The sequence below is a fragment of the Planococcus citri genome, chromosome 3, assembly GCF_950023065.1.
Source record: "Planococcus citri chromosome 3, ihPlaCitr1.1, whole genome shotgun sequence".
Lineage (NCBI taxonomy): Eukaryota > Metazoa > Arthropoda > Insecta > Hemiptera > Pseudococcidae > Planococcus > Planococcus citri.
In genome coordinates, this window is record NC_088679.1 from 39552899 (window position 1) to 39573781 (window position 20883).

At 32.7% G+C, this 20883-nt stretch overlaps 1 protein-coding gene across 1 annotated transcript in view; it reads left to right on the forward strand.

Moving 5' to 3' along the window:
- The window catches only part of LOC135841107 (uncharacterized), an 81802-nt gene extending 63718 nt beyond the window's left edge, over positions 1-18084 (forward strand). Inside the window, exon 8 of the transcript XR_010557845.1 lies at positions 16955-18084. The gene's annotated coding sequence lies outside the window, so the exon portion shown is untranslated. The remainder of the gene's footprint in view (positions 1-16954) is intronic.
- Positions 18085-20883: the final 2799 nt, after the last annotated feature.

Here is a 20883-nt window from a genome sequence, read left to right on the forward strand (position 1 = left end):
TTATGGCATGGATATCTCCCCTATATTCTTTTTTTTTTTACCAGAGTTAGTAGTACCATGTAGGTTTGTATGTGATACATCAGTCCTATATAAACTGATACATTCGGTTTTCAAGTGTAACATGTTTAATATAAATCCCAACTTTTGAAAAAATATCATTTTTACATTCGATATCGGCGAAATGTACTTTCCAGTTACAATACCAAATGCTTGTAATGTTTTTTACGATTATTAAAACGAACGTTTTGTTTCCTAATATTGAAAGTTTATAACTTGGGAAATAGTCACAGTAACGACGATAAACATAAAAGTAAAATCGAAGTAGAACTTTAGACTTGATATGATTGTCGTTTCATTTCATGGGAAAATTTTTATTACTATTTTTCAAAGTACCGTTGTAATAATATTAATTTCTAATAATTGCTTATCGAAGAAGTGAGTTTTTGAATGAGTGGAGAGGAGAAGGGTTTGGAAACTATCCACGAAGTTATTTCATCGCGATTTTATCATTTTCATGTGATATATGCTTAAGGATTGAAGTTCAAAAAAAAAAAAAAGTCGAAAGAATTTTGTTCAAATTCAATAGAGGCCTTAATTTTGTATCGAGAGTCATCCAAGAATAACTTTAGCTCCGAAGGTATCCCTGGAGGAGATAATTATATATGCGTCCATGATTCGCTCTAGCCTCCACCCAGCCTGTTTTAGGAAAGATGGTCGAGTTCCAGTACATATTTGAGATTATGCGTCGACCAGGTCCCGTGGTCTCAAAACTCAAGACCAAGTTTAGGGTTCTAATGAGTGATTGGAAATATCGCCTATTTTTAGGTTCATGCTTTGAAAATATTTACTTCTCGAATATTACTTGTAATTATGCCAAAACATCGAAAAATATCATTTTTAAAACTAGAGGAACATTTTGAAATTCTGCAATGGTGCCAATTTTTTGGCCATTGTTGCAAATTTCAAATCCATGAATTTTGTGAGATTTTGACCAAATTCAAGGACGTTTGTGATGATTCAGAAAGATCGAATAGAAATCAAAAATTTCTTTGAATTTTGATATAAACTGCGAACTTAAGTCTCCATCAAGGGGTGGAGATCTCATTTTGAAAACTGGTTCAATAAAAATATAGCTTTGCATTGATCATGAAAAGTTGAACTTTCGCTTTGAAAGTTCAACTTTGTGCTTTTCAAGTCTTTATTGCTGGTTTTAAATTCCGTATCCATTCCCTTTGAAGCCCTGTATACAGATTTGCTCTAGATGTAACCAGTTCTGAGAAAGAAGCCTTCAAAGTGTTAAAGTTTTGTAGTAAGGAATCATAAATGCGGGAAAATTTCGACCGACCTCAAGATGATTAGATTATCAAAATAAGTTTGTGAAAAAAAATCAAAGGAAATTAAAAGATCCTGTTTCGTTCTTGGGTCGAGTCAAAGATAGAGGAGTTCGTCTCGTTCTGAATCGTACATTACTCGTATTTACGGCAAACTGGTTATGCAAATCTATCAACACATTTTCAACGCTAGCGTAAAACCTGGGAATATCTGCATAATTTCAGGAATTACGTTTGGATTTTTTTTGAAGTTGATTCGAGTTTGAATTTTAAAAACTTTTGTCATAACCTTCCTTCCCTTGCATCTACTCAACACGTTTCTCCCGATTCTTCCTCTCGCCAGAAATTTTATTTGGCGAATTGTTCTTTTAAAAAAAAATGCCTTTAAGATCTCTATATTCAAGTTAATTTCTCTTTCATGAATAATTTGACATCGAAGGAGAGCTATACTTACTCGTATTGGAGAAATGGACTAAAAAATGAATAAATAATTTTAAACATTTCTCAATTTTGAAAGAGGATTGAGGCTTTTCTTTATTTTTGGAGTAATAAGAAACTTTTGGAGACCAATGATCTTCAACTCAGATGATGCTGAAATTTTGTAGAATCTTTTAGTTTCGTATAGACCACAAAGTTTGGAAAATGTGAGCGAAAAAAATTGTAAAAAAATTATTTCTGGTAAAAAACCAGGATTACCTTAAATTGAGCAGGATTTCAGTTTTGAGAAGTTTATTCTGAATTTCTGATCTTTCCTCTTCGTTGTTTAACTGATCACTTTATAATGTTGGTGTGATGCTTTTTTTAAAATTATTATTGCGGTATTGCATTTGAACAAGTTCTCGTTCATTCGTAGCTAATTTAACTCCCATAACTGAACTTATGTAGTTATTTATGCTCATTGTAACAAATCGATCTAAAATTGGCAACAACGAATTGCTCAAATTATTCAACATTTTCGTATACACAGGAATACCATAAAGTATGGCCGGTGGGTTTTTTCTGCGGATAACTAGTCGGGTTAAAATCGCAAGATTGTAGAAGCGGCTCGTTAAGGGCGAATATTTAAAAGGGTAAGTCTAGATTACTTTTAATACGGTATATACGACTGACGGTGTGTATGTGCGTTTGTGTGAGGCTCATTGTGTTTTGTGCCGTCGGGACGTAAATCGTCTGCCACCCTTTCACGAGAAGCGATTCGACACCCCGCACTCAATTACGATGTTATCATGCCTTTACCTCTGTAATAGATGGCACTTATTTCCTGTTACCCTGCATCGACGTTCGTACTTCATGTTGAAGCAAAAAATATTTTGTACTGTTTCTGGGCGCTGTTCAGGAAATTAGCACTTTAACCCCTCACTAGATTTCTGGTCCGTTTCGAACAAACTTATAAATTTAATCGACCTTAACAGCTTGCGGTTAATCGAATTTCATTTCATCGTGCAATTTTCTTACAGTGTGTACGTACTGTAAACGGTCCCTATCGTGAGATCTTCTTTGCAGTAGATTGATTTTTGAAAGTTAAGATGTTCTCATGTATAAATGTATGATCCATATGACAGGCGATGCTTTCAAATCGTTTATTTTCAATTAGGTATTCTCTTATTTCGTAATCTTATGTTATAGGTTTTTCCTTGCCAAAGTAAGTAGGTGAAGCTTACCTATAGCATGCATTTGGGTAGTTTAATATCGAGCTGTCACATAAAGTAACATACGATATTGTTAAATCTATCCCACTGCCTACGATAATTTACCCTTAAGAGGTATGAATAAATTTGAAAGGAATCATTCGTATATGACAAACGTTTCAAACGCAGTTAGGCTCTGTATTAAATCATGCAGAAGAAAAGCCACCTTTTTACAAACACGATCGTACGTAGCTTAGATAGTTTCCTTCGGGTGTAAAAATAAGAGAAAACTGTTTCAAAAAAAAATATGCATATCCAACATATCTCGTACGAGATGAAATTCGCCAACTTACAACAGCATTAGAATTTTTCTAAATTATACCTTGACGAATTTAATTTCACTGAAAGAAATTCCTTTAAAACTCCTAACACTGTGTTTTCAAATCAAACACGCAATAATGTTGTTCTCTTCCACTTACGCACATTCCGTTTGCGCTAATTAAATAGTTATCGTTAAGTTTAAAAGAGGGAAATTGTTCCCTATTACAATACTGTTTTTGTTTTCTTTAATAATGGCGTTTTACAAAGTATCTACCTGACGAAAACGGGAAAATCTAACTTTAAAATACATCAAACAATAATGTTAATTAAAACATTCCTCTGTAAGATGGCGTTCAACTGAGTTAAAACTTGATGTTTGATGTTACATGCCAACAGGGTTTTTTTACTCCCCTTCTCGCGCGTATATTTTCATACCTATACGTACATGGATGGTGTATGTATGTATTTGTGAAGTACTTTCGACAGCATCGTGAAGCCAGATGCTGTAAAGTTCCAATTTGTCGATGATGTCGACGTGTTATGTACAAAACCTGCCTACCTACTCGCTATTCCCTCATGTAGACCTTGCAGCTTACATAAGCTTGTAAGTGGCTGTTGAAATGCCACAACATGCTGTACGAAAAGTGTTTATGTGCGAGAAATTCACTCTTACACTTGTTGATATCTGCGCTTCGAGCTACGAAAAAGGGTAATGCTCGTATTATTTTGTATTTTTAGAGATGCCGCGCGAGACGAGACTTTGGTGCGAGACACGAATATCGTCTCGTCGTTTCTCACTCATTTTCTCGTATCGTCTCGGTCAGTCCAACATGTTTTTATTTCGAGACTAAAGCACGCCAACACTAGACCAACGTTGCCACTGAAAATTTTGAAGTTTAATCAACAAAAGCAGATTTTAATAATTTTGAGCGCCGCCTATACTTATTTGATCAAAATAATCACAGAAGTGGTACATTTGAGCTCATAAGTGATGAATTTCATGATTTTTTTAAATAACAAAGTCCAAATCTTGAACAAGAATTTACTGGAGGCTTTAAAATTACCTGAAAGCCCAAAAATAAAATGTTAACCGAATTAGCAAGTGATGATATCATGCTAAAGTTTATTTACTTACACAATCTGTAACGTGAAAATGAAAAGCAACAGCTGAAATTTGGTCCCCTATTTTCAAAATCTTTCTGTGTCAGTTCAAATTCAAAATTTTTCAGATGATTATTTTTGAAAAAAAAAACAAAAAAAAAATGAAGAAACTATGCTTTGTGAACACGTAAACGAGAAAAACTGAAATTTTGTTTGCATCCTATTTTTGACCTCTCGAGTCGATTAGTGATGGTTTCGAACCGTTTTGGAGCCCCCTCGAGTTTTGATTTTTTTTTCATTTTTCCCAAATTTGGATTTTTGAAAATTCGTCAGAAATTCAAAAATGAATTTCAGCACCTGAAATTTTGCCTGGTGAAGTATTTTTGAGGTCTTCTACATCTTCCTCTTTGTCCCGTTTCAAAAATTTTTGTATCGGTTGGGAGACTTCCCCTGTAAGTGAAATTGAATAAAGAATAGGTAGGCCTCATTACAAAATGGTTGGAGGTGTAGGTGATAGATAAAGATATAGTTGGGTGTTATTTTGAATATAAGCCCTAGCTATCACGAAGAGAAAATCTTTTAGTCAAAATTGACCAGTGACCTTTTTGGGAAATGAAAAGAAAAACCTGAAAAATCATTTCTCTTTTTTATTTTTGAAGGTCTTTCATCCCTCTTTAGAAATTCTTTATAAAATGTGCTTATGTTGTCCATTCAGGTGAGACACATATCATATTTTTGTTTATAATCAAAAAAATTCAAAAACCAAGTTGAATCTATCCAAATCTAACTCAAAATTTAAAAAAAAACAACTTTTCGATGTAAAAAAAATCAGTAATCTAAATTTCCTCGTATTTGGTAAATTCGTCTTGAAAATACGAAAAACCAAACGATACTGACAGTTTCACATGTATATGCCATACGAGAAATAAAATAGCGAGGTGAGACTATTTCTCGATTTGCGAGGCTTTTGTGAGACGTTTGATACGAGACACGACTTCTCTCGTTTCGTCTCGTATCGACGGCATCTGTTGTATTTTTATTCGTTTGTAGCCAGTCAAAGATGTGTTGATTTTTTATTGAAAAAGATTGTGCATTTTTTTCGATTTTTAGTGAGTTTTTAAAAATAGAATTTGGGTCAAAAAAGCAAAAAAAAAAAAATTGAACTGGCAAAAACCGATTTTGAAATTATGTGTGATCGGTCAAGTAGGTCTCCAACGAGCACATGCATGCAAAAGTTAATTTAGACTGTTTTTATGGCAGTTTTTCAAAATTTGAAATTGTCAATGTAAGCCTGGAGGCTCCGGAATTGATTGAAACCACCCCCAATCAACTCAACGTTTTCAGATTTCCAATTTCCTTAGATTGAATTTTGTGAAAATTTCACCAGTTCAAAAATCTGCTGAAAACTCCGGAACTGCTCATAATTGTTCGAAACTGTTTCCAATCGATTTGGAGGGTCGAAAATAGGACACATATCGAATTTCAACCATCCAGGTCAATTTGGTAAAATTTCAATTTTTTCGCATTTTTTGTCCGAGATTTTCAAAAATTTACTAAAAATCGAGAAATGTACTTCAACTTCTGAAATTTTGGCTAGTGAAGTGATAATGAATTTCTGAAGGCTCTTTATGTTTCTTCTTGCCCGGTTTAAAAATTTTCCGTTGGTTTGGATGCGTCTCTTGTTGGAGGGTTTCACTGAAAATTTCAGATAGGGTGCGATGAAAAAAATATCACAAATGTGGAATGTGAAGAAGTTTTTTTTTTTTTTTTTTTTTTCAAAGTAAAATTGAAAAAATGCTGTAAAATGTTCATAATTTGATTATCGATTAAAAAATTGCTTCAGTTGTGAAACGAGGGCAAGAAAAATGAACGCCTGGACTCCTCTTAAAACCACTCATAAAACGATAAAGTTCAAAAAAAATTCATTGACTGCACTGAAGATAACATAATTAAAAGCGCGAAGAAAATTATCTCAACAAAATCAGCATCTTTATTCCATTCCACTCTTCTTGTACAGTATTAGGCAGCGTAACGAAAAAAACTCATTAAAAATTTCCATCGACTGCTTCCCAACAAACGTTGTTATCAAAATTTCCGAAAATTTGTTTCAAAACAAAGTTGAAATTTCAGAAATTTCTACTCGGTTACATAACGAAAAGAAGGAGGTATCGGAAGCAACGATGCGCGAGCATCCTCCTCCTTCTGAAAAAAGTTACTGCCTTCTCGAAGAAAATTTTTTCCAATCGTTTTACTATTCGATTTCTTATCTTAAATAATGCATACGGTTTGAATGAAATGCAAATTTTTTTCTCTTCATTTACGTGCATAACTCGTCACGGGAGAAAAAAAACGCTTCGTAATCGTAATTTTGTAAGATTGTAAAATGAAATTTTAATTCAATTTTGAAACCCCATCAGTTTAAAATCGTTTTAATTTGTAGGGTAAATACTTTACGAATTTCAAAAGCATAACTTTTACAGCTTTTAGATAAAGAAGATAAAGAAAGACAGAAGTAATAATTAAAGTTTTCGTTCATAACGGTGCTTGTTTAACAAAACGAAAACCATCAAAAACAACCACTTTAGTTACTTTGTTTTAAGGAAAAGTTAAATTAAGTATTATTTGATATTCATTAAACATCCCGTTAAAATGTTTCCCTCTCCATCGAAAGTTGAGAGATAATTTTATTTAACTTAATTAAATTAACGGCTTTAAAGGGTTCGGATTGTTGGGTGTATAAGAAAAGGACAGAGAAAGAAGTTAACAAGTATCAGGATAACGAAAGTTACTGGAAAGCATTTTAATTAAGACCCAATTACGTACTGAAATATTGCAGGTTCGTTTTAAAGTTCGTTGTATTATAATAAATAATAACAAGAAAAGATAAGTGTGGAATGTTATAGAAGATGTGATATTATACCAGAAAAAAGTGTAGGTTGTTTCAAAAAGTTGACAACCTGTAATCAAATAGCTTACACAGATAGGCATACTTTTCGCTGTAAAGATACACGTTTTCATTACACTGCGAATGCTTCGAAATTTCCCCTCTTCAAATTTACTTATACTAAATTATTTACTTTTCCTTGATTTAAAACATGCCCAAATGGATGTACCCTATGATTTTAATTAATATTTCATCATTGTCAAGTTTGTAAGTAATGTAAATTTACATAGGATATTTCCGTAAATTTTGTCACTGATTTCTTCGCATGAGCCCAAATATAACAAAATAGGAAAAATGTCTGATTTTATACGTATACGAGCTAATTAATATCATACGAGGTACCTAAAACATAATACAGACACTCGATCAAAATTATATGTAATTCCGAAACGAAATTCAACATTTTGAATCTTTCGCTAACAAAATATTCGTGTTTTTTTATTCATACGATTTGAACTAAATCTACGATGAGAATAAGAAGTACTTTCTTCGCAATCTAATTGCTTTCATTGTTCATTCTTCTGGCATCTCAGCTTAAAAAATATCTCACGTAGTACTGAATGCTGAAAATGACTCCTCGTTAATTTTTTATAACAGCAATAAAATGTTTATTGCAGTTCTCTAATTCGTCTAAAAAAACTGATGACTTTTTAGTATCAGTGTTTGACACTTTTGACAAAATATTTTACTGGTGAAGCGAAAAAAGAACATGTTTCGCGCAGTTTAAAAAAAAACGTAATATAACGTGAAGTATAAGGAAGTCGATACTCATATTTTCCCTTTCCAAAGTAGGCATCGAAAACATCGGCAGCGAAATGAAGGAAAATTGAAAAAGGGTGGGAAAGAGGAGCTTGCCGTTTTATTTTTCGATTTCGTTTTTCTATGTAGGAAGAACAACTCATCACAAACCCTTTTCTACCTCTCACCTTCGCAGCGTCGTCAAAAACTGAAAAAAAAATACTCGCGGGTGTATCGAGTTTATAGACTGAATTCAAAAAAAAAATTTATTTTGAGTCAGAAGTGTTTTGTGAGGAGACTTGTAGGTGTTAATGAGGATTGAGGACCGATGTTGTGGGGTTCCAAAATGAACCATTATTGAAAAATACTCCGCTTTTCTGGCAGTACAGTCTTCTTCAAAATTATACAAAAATGGTTAAAACTAATCAAAAATTAAAAAAATGTTTGTCTCTTCTTGAGTATAAGTGTCCTCAATTCAATAGGGTCATTTCATGCCAAATCGGTGGATTTTTGCACGAGGGGTCTTCGATTTTTTTCATAATCAGATCATGTGTAGAGATTATCAAACAATGACGAATGACGCAAACCGGACATTTTCTCGATTTTTTTTTGACGGAGCTGTAGGGCTTTAAAGTTCTCCAAAATGACTGAAAATGGAAAATTTCAGTTGCAAATTGCTCCGGTTGTACGTGGTATAGAATTTTGAAATTTTTTTTCAAATTGTAGTACTTTGAGAGGGTAATCGACGAATGATGTCAAAATCAGTGTTGCCGCTTTCAAAAACCTAAAAAAAATCGATTTAAAAACTTACCTATAATTTAAATATAACCATGATGTCCCCCTGTAAAAATTCTGAAAAATTCTCAGTTTTAGTCCTTTTTATGTAGAATAACGTATCAAAAAATTGGACTGACATTTTTTTCATTTTCGAGAAAAAAAATTACAAGTTTTACAGTTACTACAAAAGTACCATAAGAAACCTAAAAAATGAAAATTTTTGCATTTTTAAAAATACCAATCTGTAGACGAATATGTGAAAAAATCCCCCTCCCCCCCAATTTGTCAACGAATTGACGAAAAATGCCATTTTTCGTGCTATAATTTTATTGTAAGAGTGAAATATATGCATTTTTCGTCAATTCGTTGACAAATTGGGGGGAAGGGGGATTATCCTTCGATTAAAACCCAATGGAACCTAATAATCCATGAATTTCAAGATAAAAGTTCAAATCAGTGCGTCCGAAAAATAGTGCAGAGGAATCCAAGGAGCAAAAAATCGGATAATTTTGTAAAAACTACGAACTTAGCTTTTGTGGGAATTGAGAAAAATTGTATGTAAGTTTTTTTAAATGATTGGTGAAATGAGTGACGTCATTCGTAACCGCGTCATTTCTTGCATCTATATATTAAAATTATGACCGAATTCTTTTGACTCTGAGATCTCAGCAACGGCTGAACCGATTTTGATCAACGAAGTCTCAAAAAAAAGCTTTTGACCCGTAGATGTGCAGGTTTTTATCAAAAGTTCAAAAAGTTGTCCCGAAAAGCTCAAAAAAGCTCAATAATTGATTTTAGCCTTTACGTAGCGCATTTGACGTATATGCAGTAGTACGTATATTATAACTTGAAAGAGCATCAAAAGAAGTTACATGTTGAAAAAAAAAGTTTACAAAAAAGTTGCGCCTTAAAGCTCTAAAAAGCTCAATAAATGATTTTAGCCTATACGTAGCGCATTTAATGTATACAGAGAAGTACGTATATTATACCTTGAAAGAGCATCGAAAAAAGTCTAATATTGAAGAAAAAAGTTTACAAAAAAGTTGCGCCTTAAAGCTCAAAAAAGCTCAATAAATGATTTTAGCCTATACGTAGCGCATTCGATGTATACACAGTAGTATGCATATTATACCTTGAAAGAGCATCGAAAGAAGTCAAATGTTGAAGAAAAAAGTTCACAAAAAAGCTGTGCCTTAAAGCTCAGAAAAGCTCAATAATTGATTTTAGCCTATACGTAGTGTATTCGATATATATAGAGAAGTACGTATATTATACCTTGAAGAGCATCAAACAAAGTCTAATGTTGAAGAAAAATGTTTACAAAAAAAGCTGTGCTGTAAAAAGCTCAAAAAAGCTCAATTATGACTGGATTCTTTTGACTGTAAGATCTCAGCAATGGCTGAACCAATTTTGCTCGACGGTGTCTCAAAAAAAAGCTTTTGACCAGTAGATGTGCAGGTTTTAATCAAAAGTTTGAAAAGTTTCGCCGTAAAGCTCAAAAAAGCTCAACAATTGATTTTATCCTATATGTACGTAGCGCATTCTGTATAATACACAGTAGTATGTACATTATACCTTGAAAGAGCATCGAAAGAAGTCAAATATTGGAGAAAAAAGTTCACAAAAAAGTTGTGCCTTAAAGCTCAAAAAAGCTCAATAATTGATTTTAGCCTATACGTGGTGCATTCGACATATACAGAGAAGTACATACGTATATTATACCTTGAAAGAGCATCAAATGAAGTCCAATGTCAAAAAAAAAGATTACAAAAAAGTTGTGCTGTAAAGCTCAAAAATCTCATTTTGTCATGGTTTTGAGAATCTGCCCATTTGATCTATACAAAGAAGTACATATATTATACCTTGAAAGAGCCTCAAAAGAAGTCCAATGTCAAAGAAAAATTTTTACAAAAAAAGTTGTGCCATAAGCTCAAAAAAGCTCAATAATTGATGTTAACCCTATACTCAATGGTTTCAACGTATACGAAAAAGTACGTATATTATATACCTTAAAAGAGCATCACAAAAAGACAAAATCTTGAAGAAAAAAAGATTACAAAAGTCTGTGGTCAAAGCTATGTGGAAGCTTGAAAGTTTTAGCCATGTAGTATTTGATCTTATTTGATGTGTAAAAAAATATACAGATTGTACTTTGATAGATCATCACTAAAAAACCATTCTAGACAGTAAAAAACTTTGGAAAATTGCCAGCAAAAGTTCAGGGAATGTTTGAAAGTTCATTATAACAGTTTTTTGTCACAGCAAGATCTCTGCAACGGCTGAACTGATTTTGATAAACAGCCACTTGATAGAAAGGTTTTAAATAGTAGATATGCAGGTTTATGTTGAAAGTTCAACAATTTTCACCATGAGCTAAAAAAGCTCAAAACACCATTTACTAAATTTTAAAATGTGAAGTGAAATTACAACAAAAAATTGATTTTAACTTGGATCTTTCAGGGTACAACATAAGTATTTTTGTCTACCCATTAAAAATATGGCCTAATCAATTATTGAACTTTTTTAAGCTTACTACACAATTCTTCATACTTTCAACATGAACTTGCACATCTACACTTTGAAGCCTTTCTATCAAGAGGTTGTTATTTTAGGTGAAATACCACATGTCACTAAGTTTTGAGGTTTTGCTTAACTTTTTTTAGAAATTTTCAAATGTTGATGGTAAAAGTTAAGGTAAAGTTCAAAATTTTGTGACATGCAATATTTGACCTATACTCTGCGTATTTGATGAATACACAGAAGTAACTATATATTATGTATGTACTTTGAAAGAGCTTTACAAAAAGATAAATCTTGGCAGGCTTTAGAGAAAATTTGCAAATGTTTAACACAGAACTTGAAAAAGCTGGATATAAGCTTATTAAATAAATAAACTGCTGAACTGATTTTCATGAACGATGTAGATATCAATAGAAAGCTTTAAAGTGTAGGTGTGCAGGTTTATGTTGAAAGTACAAATGGTTGCATTGTGAGCTGAAAAAAGTTCAATAATTGATCTTATGCATCCTCAATGTGTACATAAAATTACTTAGGTACCTATATTGTACCTTGAAAGATCAAAAACAATTTTTGACAGAAAAACAATTTTGAAAGTTGACTGTAAAAGCTAAGCGAAAGCTCAAAATTTTGTGGTAGGTCGAATGGTGATTTACAAAATTCCCATGAATCATGGAGACTTCATAAGTAATCATCCATCCACAAAAAAAGCATCATGGAGGCATTGAAAATTAAAACTTACAAAGTACCCATGTATCATGGATACTTAGTAAGTGATTATTCAATAAATAAAATAGATTCAGGTTAAAGATCTTCACAATTTGCGCACATGAACGAGTCATTTGTGTAGGGGCAGGGAGCGCGCAGATTGAGTCATTATACAAGGTTGAAAGTTTTTACCAATTTATGTAGAATGTAGATGTGCAGCAGGCAGATTGAATCATTTTAGTCGAGGCTTTAACAATCTTAGCAAACAGCAAAAGAATTACTGAGATTTTTGGTGATTTCTGATTAAAAAAATGATTTTTTTGTTACTAAAAACAATAAATTTTTGTAAATTAAAAAAAAACGAGATTGTTGATTTGGTGAAAAACAAGAAAGATTGTCAAAATTTTGGTAGTTATCAACAAAAAAAATTATGTATTTTTTTTGTACTTATTTTTGTCACTTTTATTATAACTATAGGGTAAAAAACGAGTCTTTTTTTGGTATTTTTGGTAAGAGTTTGCAATAAGTGAACATTTTTGTAAAAGTTAAGAAATGAAACCAGGACTTTTTGCCAATTGTTGGAAAGAAAGGTAATACTTTTTCGCAATTTTTATTGGAAAATGGGACATTATTTTGATTTTTGATGAGAATGATTGAGTGTTTTTAGAATACGTATTTGGAGAAAAAGTGATGCTTCAGGGTAATTTTTGGTGAGAAAAGTTGAAATTAAGTACCTATTGGCATTTTTTGCAATAAAACAAACTTTTTCTTTTAATTTTTGAAAAAGGCACATTATCTTTCACAATTTTTGGTGAAAAGCAAGAATCACAATGTTAGCCAAGAGAGTTTTTTGAGAATTGGATATAAGCAAAGAAACACCATTTCATGACTTTTCAATAATTATGTATTGAGAAAAAAGTAAAACTTTTTAGTGATTATCAATCAACAATTTCTGGCAAAACAGGTAGATTTTTGAACAATTTTTGGGGGGAAAAAAGTAAGCTGAAGATTTTTTACAAATTTTAATAAAAGCAAGATTTTTTTATCAATTTTTGCCAAAAAGCAAAATTTTGACAATTGAAAAAAAAGCTTTTTGATGATAATTGTCAAAAAAATACCTTTTCGCAATTCTTTTTGAAAAAGTTAAGCTCATTTTTTCAAGTACATACCTATGCTATATGTATTTTGAAAGAAGATAATTCTTTGATTACAAGAGGTTCCAAAGCTGATTTCAAAGTTGAGGAAGCGTTAAAAAATTTTATATGTATACACTTTGTGATCATTTTAAGTATTAGTTAGTGAATTTTTAAAATATACATTCATGTTTTGAAGAATCGCGCAGTATGCGCGATTAACGGGTTTGCTAGTTATTCTAAATTTCAAGGGCCTTTTAAACAATTTTTCAAGTCTTTTCATTCTCCCCTTCCCTTCACACTGAATCAAACTTATTCAAAATTTTCAAGTAAAACAATATCAAAAAATTGAGCCATATAAGAGCTTTAGGAAAGCCTCATCCGTAAAATTCGAAGTACATATGGAAGTAACATTTGAAAATCATTAAAACTTTTCTCTATTAATACGGCGCTGCTCGATTGTAATCGCGAGGAATCCGGTATAGATATAATGCCAGCATCTCATTGTGACCAAGTCACGTGCTAAAAGCTATGGAAAAACTTATCGATATGGTGGTTGTTTTGGTGCTTTATCTCGGTTACATAAAGCGTTAATGACGGTTACATAACGGTAGTTCAATAGAACTGCGGATTCGTTTTGATTTATAACGTTCGGGCTATAGTTCATTACGTAGCGAATATCTCTCTAATCATAAGGGACAGTTTTTGTAGAACGAGAGAAGTCCCCGCGGCGCTGAACGTTCGATACACGTTCGTCGGCTTTCGGGGAAATAAATCGGCCGGATTTAGTAAAACACACAAATACACCGACCTTCTAACACGATTAGTTCGCTTGTACTGTGCACCATACATAGTACGAATATTCGATTTAAATACGGTATTCGTTAATTACGTCATTAATCTGGACTTTATCGGATTTCTGAACATTTCCGTTTTGTGAGACTATAATGTCACATAACTCTATCCCTAATATGTTACTCGTACTTGACTTAATCGTTCGTGTTAATTTGTCACACAATGAAATGTTGAACAAGTTAATCTCGCTGGCACAACCGACCTATTCGTACTTGTATATAAGCAAAAACTTAAATATACGCTTAATTAAGTTCTCGCGAACGCGGTCACTAATTTCATCTAGAAACATCTTCGATGAAGTCTACCTACCTAATACCATCATCAGTACCATCACCACAATACCTATACGTAATATGTGAGAATTCATTCGACATTTTTCCCTCTTTCGAATGTACGAGTATCGAAACAGTCCTCCTTAATCAAGGGTACCTACTACATCCTACGTTATAAATAAACCTATCGTGTGCGGTGTTTGTAATTAATCGAACGTTATAAATTAATTACCAAAAATAGCTTCATTACGTGAAATCTCCTTTTCATCATTTTCCCACACATCGAAACCCTCCTCCGTTAACTCGATTCGAGTCTCGTATTAAAATCTACCTCATTATAATCTTACACATATTGTACGGATTATTACCTAAACACATGATTAACCGAATTTGCTTCTATTTTTTTACGATACGATAAACTTCAGCTTCGCTATAATCATTCTTCATTTTTAATCTCTTCGTCTATTCATAACGCGATGTCAGTTTTGTATAAAAGAAGTCACGTGCGACAGCGCTTAAAAAAACTACCACCATGCGCTTAATCAATTACATACCACTTCTTCGTCAGCAACTTGATTGAAATCGCAGCAAAAGGGTAGGGCCGGATGAGAGCGGCGAATTGGCCCTAGACACAACGCGGATTTTAAAACTATCGGAAGTCGAGACTCTTGTAGTGAAAACTCGTTGGTGAACATTTTGACTCCCCTTTCCCTCCTTGTCTCGCGGTTTTCCGGCTGTATTCTATTCGATGTTCATTTTGAGATCATTTTGTATTATACTGATTGCAAATATTTTTTTGGAACAAAAGATTGTAAAAATCTGAATTTTGTTTAAAAAACGGATAATTTTTAATATTTAATTTTAGATGTGGAGAATTGAGATGAAAATACTATCCAATTAATGTGAAGAGACTTTATAAGTGTTATTGAAATTTCATCCGTTTTTTGAGGGCAAAAGTGGGGAGCTGTAAAGAGGTCACTCTAATAAAGGAAGTTCGCAAAGTTCAAGCGAAAAGCCAAACGCTGTTCGAAATGACACTAATTTGCTCAAGTAAATTATCAACTCAAAAGGGTAACTTAATATCCCATCTTCATTCTTCTGAAAAGTGCTTATTGTGGAAATTGAAGAATCAATTGGAATTTTTTGGCGAAATTGTTCATCTTTGAAATTGAAGGTACCTACTAGAGACACTGGCCGCTCCCTGACGAAATCTTTGTTTATTCTGCTCCTTCAATTTTGAAGGCAGAGTGTTATGTCGTAGGGTCTGTTTTGTTCATTTGAAAAAATTATGCCGGGAACCATGATTAATTTTGGATCATTGAAAAAAAAATGTTGCAATCCTGCTCCTTCGGGGCTTCTCCTCCAATCATAGCTAGACATTTTTTAGAAAAATTGCGTGTCAGGAATGAGTGTTCGACTGTTCGTCTTTGGGTAGATTCATATGAAACCTCCTTTTGAAGGCATTTGTGCATTTGTGCAAATAACTTGGGTTTTGACTGTTTTCCTCATTTTCCTATTCCTACTACCCATGCCCCCTTCATAGTTGAGAATAGCTTACGAAAATATTGTCCATTTCTTTCAGATAATTTTTAAATCGGATCGAAAATCATTTTAAAATATTTGCTCCCTAATTATAATTTCTGTTGACAAAAAATACATAAAACACCACAATCATCTCAGTATCATTACATGAAAAAATATCATTGAAAAATCTCGCACCATTAGTCGCATCTAATCATTAGTCAAAGATCAAATTAGGCTACAGGCTCGGCAAAAAATTACAACATTTAATATGCGAATCACGTGGGTAGTAAAAGTTTTAAAAATGCAAAAAAAAATCCTAATTTCTAAGCAATTAATTTTGTTCAACTTTCAAGACCAAAAGCTGATATTTTTTGTTGGATTTGGTGGACGAGGCGCGATGTCAACGTTGAAAAAAAAAATTCAGATACGAGATAATTCTTGGCAAAATCGTGCTTGTCCGCGCGTAAAAGGAATTATCCGTTCGGTTGTAATTTTTTGTAAGGCTGTTCGCTTACGAAACGGGTGAGCGTAATTAAGCATGTAGAATGCTAATCGTGACCAAAACTCAGCTTAGGTGACATTCATCCTTCGTTTGTTGAGTGGTGGTCGAAGTGTAGCGGAGCCGTTGGTGGAAAAAAAACTTGCATTAAAAGCTTCAATTATAAAAACAAACAAAAAGGGTCATCTAAACGGCGTGCTTGGAATTATAACGCGCTAAAAGTTTCGTATTTGTTTATGATTATTTTAAACTTCGGCTAATGGCCATTTTTTTCCTCCTAAGGTTATGATAGTGTTGGAAAATTGAGGTTGATGGTAATCTTATTTTATCGGTAGATATTTATTCGGTGTCTGCAGTCCTTGTATCTAAAACATTGTACGTGGTGTTTTTTCTTACAATAATTTTTCAAAAATACCTGCTTATTGCATAAATTCTTAGAGACATTGAAGAGAGAAATAAAGAGTTTATTGAAATGAAAATTGGAAAAATTTTGCTCTGTACCCTATTTCGTACCTAATAATTTATTCAACATTTTTTCAATTTTTTTTCATTAGATTTTGATGATAATATTATTTTTAATCTTGATGTAATTTTTTTATTTTACAGTTTTCCGGTGGTGTTAAAATGTGCATCTATACTCTACAGGTATATCATAAAACTCAGATCCGGTAATAAGTTCTCGAAAATGTCAAGCACCACATCTAGGTATGTTTAGAGAATATTAATCATGCTCAACATCGTAAATTTGTATTGAAATAATATCTGTAATTTCAAGTATTGGATACTTGTAGTGATATGATTTCGATGTAAAATTAGTGAGGATCAAACGAACGAAAAAGCTGTCTTGAATTTTTATTAAATATTGCAGAAATATGAATTATTAAGTGAAAAAATATTCATAGCTAGCGTTATTTTCGAAAAATATTTGTACCTAATTATTTAAGATTTTTGTGAAGGCGACACGAAGAAAATTCTTTGTGAAGTGCATCATTGCTGTTTGGGTAATAAGAAGCCACCCTGTATGAGTTCTGACTTCTGATATGACCTTGTAATGATTCATTTCAAGAGGAAAAAAAATTCCAGGAAAGTAGAAGGCTTCGAATAATGTAGGTCCTACCTACATGAATCGAGGTTTTCAATCGCGGTCTAAAGAATAGCTGTGGTTTGCATTTAGTTGGGAATTTCAGTCAGCCAAAGAAACAACGTTTTCGGATTTGGGTAGCTTTCACACTATAAATTCGCATACTACAGTCTTGTTTATCAAAAGAAATAGAACAAGTTATCAGGAACGTGTGACAACAAAGGACATCCTCATGTTAGATTGAGATATATTATGTTCAATGTAGCGGAATGCTTTCAGATAAGCCACAATACACTTTAGCGTCATTTGATTATCGTAATACACGCCGTATAAATGTAGTATATTCGCGTACACCCACACCATATCACACACACACACACACGTCTGGTTCCCACATTGTCCCACCGTTGTGTGGTGAAGATGGCGGAAAGGGGTGCGAACCCGCGTTTATCAAGTTTTTAAATGATGCTGGGTTATTCAATTTGTTGTCGGTCAGTTGATCAATTTCGTCTGGCTGGGTTAACACGTTACACCGTTGGTCGTTATGATTCCTATGACGTAAATATTCGGCCGTTTTGGTTGAATTTTGCGTACTTATTAGGTATGCGAATTGGTGATATTTGAGGCACTTGAGCTCTAGTGTTTTTTTTTTTTTTTTTTTTTTTTTTAGCACGGTCGTAAAATTTACAGTTGTGTTCGGATTCATACTTACTTACACTAGTTGCCCTACTCCTGAGGTTTTTTAAATCAATGTTTCATTATAATCAAAACCTAAAAAAAAAAAAATGAAAAATTGAAAAAAACGAAAATAAAAAATGGTTTGTTCATTGGTTGGTTACCAAATTCGACACGATAGCTCCTTCAAAATTATAAAAAACCCAAATGTAAAGCTTTCCAAAAAGCTATGCTGATTTTGTACGAAATAAATCCAAGAGTGATCATCTACTTAGGTATTGAAAACTCCATTGCTAAAAATTGATTTTAAAAATATAAAAGTCGTGAAAAAAAGCACAAATACCACCAAAGAGAATACACCAATTTTTTTTTTAATGCAATGAAATATTCATTGTTCTATTTTTATCGCGCAACAAACACGATATTTTTAACACTTTAAGGCACCTGAAGGCGTAGGGTTCGTATATAAATAAATACTACGAATATTCGACCGCTGATAACCTATTCGAGAGAAATTATAATTCTTAAAAAATTGATGAAATAACGTGATCATAATTCCATGACGGCGGTAAACAAAAGGGTGTTAAAGTAATTTGTATTACGTTTTCTTTGTAATTTTCGTGTTTAAAGTCGGGTAAAACGGATAACCTTTTTTCTTAATCGAATTTTGCCACCTTTTCGGTGACATTTTCGCGTTATATTAATGTCTTTTTTGTTACAAATTTAATAACCTAATTCATTAGCCGTTATGTTCATTATTTTTTTATTCAATTTACGCAAAATACCACCTTGTTTTTTTACGACTAATAGATGTTATAAGCTTGCGTACTCCGAGAATGGTAAAAAAAAAACTTGATCCACGAACGAACAGAAAAAACAGCTATGAACTTCACAGCGAAACGTTAAACGCATCTAATTTGAATAATTGGTTCGTCACTCGTTCGACTACCTACAAAGTTCGATTATTAATTAAAGGGGAAAAAATGTGTAAATTTTTTCCATTTTTATTCGAGGTAAACATTATATTTGAAAGGTTAAAAGAATATAATCGGTTTAATAGGATAGAAGAAAAAATATTCCCTGCGGAAATGTGGAAAAATCTTGGCGAAGTTTCTTGAAATTTAATTTTCCAATTTGAGAAGTTTTTTTGAAAAAAATTCATGTTTTTTTCTCTCGTAAATTCACTCGGCGAGGTTTTTTTTCGCTTACGAACAAGTCTTAATTGCCGTAAATGAAAAGAGTTTTTTAAAGTTGAGTTGAAAAGTTTATTAAACTCATTTTTTTCTTCTTTCTTTTTGGTTTGATAATAAGCGAACATGATTTAAAGAAGGAAATGGTCGCGAAACAAAAACGTATTTTGAAAAGAGGGATATTATAACGTAGTTTCATTTGCACCGAGTTGCAAAAAAAAAAAATAGAAAAATGGAATAAAATAAACGTAAGTAAGATGAGATATTATAATGTTGGAATGTTTCAAGATGGGGGAGAGGAGGAGGAGGAAAAAAGTAACCCATAAATTTGGTAGAAAATTTAATTATAGAAGTGGTCATGAAAACAAAAACGTCGGCTGCATTTTAACGGTAATATTTTCGGACCTTGAAAGATAATTCATACGTTACAAAGGCTCGCGAAACTGGTAAAATTAGATATGCTTTGTTTGGCGAAGTTCATGTTGGCAACACTTTTCCATTGTCCGGCCGACTATGAGGCTAAATGTTTTCTCGCTGCAATTGTTATATTTTCGCGGTTTGTTTTAGAAATAGCGGAAGAGATAGGAAATGACATCACGAAAACTAAACCGTCCAGAAAGTTTGCCGGGTTTGAATCTGATTTGAATGCGGTTGCCTCTTCAACCGTTTCACTTGTTAGTTTATATCCTTTAGATCAGTGAGACGTAAATGAAGGGGTAAATTCTAGGCGGCAGACGAGAAAAAACCTAACACCGTGTTAAAGCGACTTCCCAGCCAACGTTTTTAAAGCAGTCTACGTTAATTGTTGGTCGTTAAAAGCGCAGCAAAAAATATTTGATAGGTGTATTTTCTTCTTGTAGTTTGTAGTCTCTCTATTTACGAATATTTCCCACAGAATAAATGTTTTGTGAAATTATTTCCATCTCTACGATTACATTTCTTGGAGCAAACGATAGATCATTTTAAAAAGAAAAAAAACGTAATTGCCACCAGCTTGAAGATTAATAATGGGCTCTTTATTTTAAACGTTGGTTTACTCTCACCTCTCTGTGACCATTTTGTTAGAATTATGAAATGATTGAGCTTGAAAGAAAGTAAACGTTGTTCAAGATATAAGTAGTATTTAGGAATCCCTGTTCTATACGATGGACTATCTAAGGGTATAACTTTGTTTTTGCGTTAATGGTTCAAAAACGGCAACCCTCATTTTTTTACTGCAATGATATATGGCATTCTGGAATCCGGTCGGTAAAAGTTGTTTTCCATATCAGTGGGTGACCATTCTACAATGTACATGTGTGGATTCGGTTTAACAGTTTTTTTACCATCTTTTTTTCGTTTTAAATACAATCAAGGACAGTAACTAGAAATTTATACTTCAATGGTAGGATTTTGAATCTTAAATTAATAATATCTAACCAAGCATATGAATGAATACATTTAATTAGAATTAGGTACCTAAATTTTGTGTAAAATTATGACATAAAGAATTATTGATTGATGAAAAAAAAGTAAAAATTTTTATATTTGGATAAAACTTTTGAATCCTCATATTTGTGTAAGTACACAGGTTATAGAGATGAAATAAT